A 5,754-nucleotide genomic window follows, 5' to 3' on the forward strand; every position below is an offset into this window, starting at 1 on the left:
CAGTGAGGCTGGAATAGCCACCTACCTGCTCTTCCCAGCTCCGCTTTGTGATGTTAGTTGAACAGGAATTGAGCTTCTCACGTATACAAAGCAGATGCTTTTCTTATAGTGCTTCTCATGAGACTTAACCATGGTTTTTGCTTTCATAGAAGTCACTGGTGTACCATATGCCCATGAACTATGTTAGAAGCTGTAGAGTGGTTAAGAGTACTGGCTCTGGGACCAGACTGCCTGGGTCCAAATCCTGGCAATGCCACTTATTAGCTGTGTAACCTTAGGCAAGTTACTTCATCTCTCAGAGAGTAGGGACCATGACTCCATCATTTTTGTGCCTCTGCTTAGGCCCTTGAAGTGGTTGGTCTGATTATCAGAATCACCTGGGATGCTGTTATTAGTTTAGGTTCCTAGTTCCCTCCCTGGGATTTTCTGACCTGTTTGGAGTGGGGTCCAGGATTTGTATTTGTTATGTATTTGTGTTTATTATGTTTTATGAGAGAGACCCAGGGAAGAGACCCAGGGAACAAAAACTCCCACCTTTTTCTCCTCCTCCTTCCATGTCCTGCTGGTACCTCCCAATAACCCAACCAGAAGGCAGAGACAAGGAGGCTGATGATGTGGTCTACCCAGGTCAGCCCCTGGGGTCAGCATGGAGAAGGGTGGAAAGTGGGTCTGGAGGAAGACATCCAGCATCCGTGTTACCTCACCAAATCCCAACCATCGTCAACTCCATGATATGCGTGCTATCGTTATACTATTTTACAACTGAGGTAACTGGGGCCCAGAGGCAGACACTCAAGTTTCCCACACAAGCAATGCTCAGTTCTACCTACAAGGCATTAATCTTAACAGGATTTGTATTGAAGCTCATATGGCCTAGATACCTCTCATTGAATACCCAGCTTATTTAACGCCTCACCTTTCTCATCCTCCTTTGTTCTACTGCACCATTTGTGGTCAGAGCTGCAGAGGCCACAATTCATTACTGTCCTGGTTCCATTTACATATAGACTGTTGGAATCAGGGAGTTCAAGGAGGTGTCATCCAACTCATTTCTTTCTTTATTTAATATTTATTTATTTATCTGTCTGCACAGGGGCTTAGTTGAGACATGCAGGATCTAGTTCCCTGACCAGAGATCAAACCCGGGCCCCCTGCATTGGGAACATGGAGTCTTAACCACTGGACCACCAGGGAAGTCCCCAGCTCTCTTATTTTATACAATAATTTGGCAGCCCAAGATCCAGTTCATGTATTCATTTTCCATTCCCTGACTAGACTGTAAGCCGCAGGAGGGCAGAAGTCAAGTCTTTTATATCATCTCTATCTTCCACCGTCTTATCAGAGTGTAACGAACGCATTGCTGATACTCAACAAATTCATGTTGATTGGTTTGGTTGGCTAATATTTTTAGTTAAATAGCAGATGAGCTATTTTAGCCTGAAGGTGAGAGAGAAACAAACATCCTCATTCACAGCTGTTGAGAGTAGAAATTGTTAAACCATCCAAATGTCCATTGCCAAAATGTCAAATATAATGCAATCCTTTAAAAAAGCTGTACCTTCTGACTTGGCAATCTCACTTCTAGGAGTTCAACCCAAAGATAAATTCATAGATACATGCAGATTTATGGACACATATGTTCATCTCGGTGTTGAGTATAACTACACATACGAACACACATAGATCGTGAGAGACTGATACAGGCAATGATCAAACCGTATATAAAAAGAGAATTCTGGCCCACAACCTGGCAGCAAGGAGTCCAGGAACATAAACCACAACCTCTGTATCAATCAGCACCAAACAGCAAGGACTTGATCAATAATTGCCAGCTTCCCTAATTTTTGCCCCCCTTCCCCCCTTCCAATTTAGGATCAACCAGAAAAAGCCAAATATGCTCTCCTAACCAAGTACATGATGCCTGTTTCTCATTAGCCCACCTCTAGCTTCCCTTGGCAACAACGTCCAATCAGGACATGCCTGAAGCCTTTCTTTTCTTTCAACTTTCTTTTTCTTTCTTCCTTTCTTCCTTTCTTTCTCTTAAACATTTTTTTTTAATTAATTTATTTTTTGGCTGCATTGGGTCTTCATAGCTTTGCGCAGGCTTTCTCTAGTTGCGGCGAGCGGGGGCTATTCGTTGCCGTGTGTGGGCTTCTCATTGCGGTGGCTTCTCTTGTTGCGGAGCATGGGCTCTAGGCACGTGGGCTCTAGAGCACAAGCTCAGTAGTTGTGGCACATGGGCTTAGTTGCTCCATGGCATGTGGGATCTTCCCGGACCAGGGATCGAACGCACGTCCCCTACATTGGCAGGCGGATTCTTAACCACTGCGCTACCAGGGAAGTCCCCTTTCTTTCTCTCTTTCTCTCTTCTCTCTCTCTCCTTCTTTATTTTTCTCTGCATCGGGTCTTAGTTGCAGCAGGCGGGATCTTTTGCTGCAGCATTTGGGATCTTTCATTGTGGTGTGCGGGCTTCTCTCTAGTTGCGGTGTGCGGGCTCCAGGGCATGCATGCTCAGTAGTTGCAGCACACGGGCACTCTAGTTGTGGCCTGTGGGCTCTATAGCGCATGGGCTTAGTTGCCCCACGGCATGTGGGATCTTAGTTCCCCGACCAGGGATCGAACCCGCATCCCCTGTATTGGAAGGTGGATTCTTAGCCACTGGACCACCAGGGAAGTCCCTCAACTTCTTTCAATAAAGCCTGTCAACTCCTCTGCCTGCCTGCCTGCCTTTGAGTCTCTGCCATATGCATGCGATGGTGGCTGACTTCCTAGCTATAGCAAGCTCTGAATAAATAGCCTACTCGTTCTCATTTGGGTGGTCTTCCTTTATTTCCACAACTGGAAACAACCCAAAGCATCTGACAATAGAAAATGGTGTATCTATATGGCAGAATATTATACAGTGAGTAAAAATCAAGGTTTTTGAAGAAAAGTCAATGGTAAATGCTCCTGAAGTAATTTTGGGTGAAAAAAAGGAAACATAGTTATAGTATGATCTATATACAGTTATACTTTGCTTATATATATATATAGTTTCCACTTCCCACCAGGGAAGCCCCCATGGTTCTTTTTTTATTGTGGTAAAATATACATAAAATTTACCATTTTAACCTTTTTTTTTTTTTTTTAATATATAAGAAGTGGATTTATTTAGAGAGAAACACATTCCACAGACAGAGTATAGGCCACCTCAGAAGGCAAGAGGCCCCGGAATATGGGGTGGTTAGTTTTTATGGGCTGGGTAATTTCATAGGTTAATGAGTGGGAGAATTATTCCAACTATTTTGGGGAAGTGGGGGGAAGATATCCAGGAATTGGGCCACTGCCCACTTTTTGACCTTTTATGGTCAGCCTCAGAACTGTCATGGCACCTGTGGGTGTGTCATTTAGATGCTGATGTATTACAATGAGCGTATAATGAGGCTCAAGGTCTACTGGAAGTCGAATCTTCCGACCGCCGCCGTCTCAGACCTAGTTGGTTCTAACCAGTTTTTGTCATGTCCTATGGCTATGTCATTCTTTTAAAGGTTGTGCCCTGCCCCCTTCCCTCCTGTTTCATTTCCCCCTCAGAGATTTTACTCCTAGATTCTTATTTTAAAATACACAATTCTTAAGTGTGCAATTCAGTGGCATTAAGTACAGTCATAATGTTGTGCAACTGCCACAACTATCCATTTACAGAATTTTTTCATCATCCAGAACAGAAACTCTGTGCCCATTAAACTATAACTCCTCATTCTTACCTCCCCACAGTCCCTGGTAGCCTCTCTTCTACTCTCTGTGTCCAATATATGAATTTGCCTATTCTAGATACCTAATATAAGTGGAATCATACAATATTTGTCCTCTTGTGTCTGGTTTATTTCACTTAACATAATGTTTCAAGATTTACCCATGTTGTAACATGTGTCAGAACGTCATTCCTTTTTTTTGGCTGAATAATAGTCCACTGTGTGTATATATTACATTGTTCTTATCTATTCATCTGTTGATGGACATGGGTTGTTTCCATCTTCTGGCTATTGTGAATAATGCTGCTATGAATATTGATGTTTATTTGAATCCCCACTTTCAGTTGTTTGGGATATATACCTAGGATGGAAATTGCTGGATCATGTGGTAATTCTATACTTCTTGAGGAACCACTATACTAGTTTCAACAGCAACTGCACCATTTTACATTCCTACCAGCAATGCATGAGGGTTCCAATTTCTCCACTTTCTCACCAACTCTTGTTATTTTCTCTCTTTTTTTAGAATGGCCATCTGAATGGGTGTGAAGTGATATCTCATTATGGTTTTCATTTGTTTTCCTAATGATTAGTGATGTTGATCATCTTTTGATGTGTGTATCTTCTGTACAGAAATATCTGTTCAAGTCCTTTGACCATTTTTTAGTTGGGTGTTTTTTGTTGTTGTTGAATTGTAAGATTTCTTTATATACTCTGGATTTGATTTAGTTTTGAATTGGACTAAATCCATCAGCTCATCAGAAGACTTATAAACATAGACTCCAGAAAATATTCTCAACTAGATTATCTTTATTTTTTAATTTAATTTAATTTAATTTTTTTAAAATTAATTAATTTATTTTTTGGCTGCGTTGGGTCTTCATTGCTGCGCGCGGGCTTTCTCTAGTTGCAGTGAGCAGGGGCTACTCCTTGTTGCGGTGCGCAGGCTTCTCATTGCGGTGGCTTCTCTTGTTGCAGAGCACAGGCTCTAGGCTGGTGGGCTTCAGTAGCTGTGGCACACGGGCTCAGCAGCTGTGGCTCGTAGGCTCTAGAGCACAGGCTCAGTAGTTGTGGCGCACGGGCTTAGTTGCTCTGCGGCATGTGGGATCTTCCTGGACCAGGGATCAAACCCGTGTCCCCTGCATTGGCAGGCGGATTCTTAACCACTGTGCCACCAGGGAAGCCTAGCTTATCTTTAGAAGCAAAAATATATAAAATAGTATAATCTGATGGGGCTTAATGGTGGTGGAGGGTACATAACAACACAGAAATTGGTCAAACGTTACTTCTGGACTGTTGGCTGGGCTGGCCAGATTACTTAAGGACAATAGGTCACCAAAAAGTGAATGTCAAGCAACAAAAGCCAAGACTCCTTTCATTCCTGTGTTTGCTGTGTCCCTTGGTACCCGAGCCTGCTGTAGCCTTCTACTCCAGCCTGGGTGTCCATAAACTGATGGGAGATGGAGGGGACACATTTCTGAGGTGTTTTTGGCTTGTAGTGGGGGAAGAAGTGCTCCAGTGAATCATTCGGGATCTTCTATGTCAAAAGATTCTGAAGAAAATGGAGTATACACTTGGTGAACATAGTATGAGACATAGGAATGAAATGAGGAGTGCATTAAGGGGAAGCAGTTTCAGAGACATTGAGAGAATGGGCATTTAGATAGAAATATTGAATGAGAGAATATGAAAGTAGTTATTCAGAAGTAAGTGTTTGGGACCAAGATTTTAAAGTCACAACAAACCACCTAATTATGCTTTTCACCCCCATAAGTGGTTTCAGAAACACTATTCTATGGGAATTAAAGTTATTTTAAGAGGCAGCCAACAAGAGTTATTTTAAGAGGCAATTTAAATATTTACTTTCATGCTATAACCTTTGCCTTGTTTGTAGTTGAGTTTAAGCCTTCAGACTGAAGACAAAAGGATAAAAGGATTTAAGTTTTGAGATAATTACATGAATATTATAAATAATTGAAGCACCATGCCAACAAAAATTGACCTTTTCAAATTAGCAACACAA

This window comes from Eubalaena glacialis, chromosome 4 (assembly GCF_028564815.1).
Source record: "Eubalaena glacialis isolate mEubGla1 chromosome 4, mEubGla1.1.hap2.+ XY, whole genome shotgun sequence".
In the NCBI taxonomy this organism is placed as follows: Eukaryota; Metazoa; Chordata; class Mammalia; order Artiodactyla; family Balaenidae; genus Eubalaena; species Eubalaena glacialis.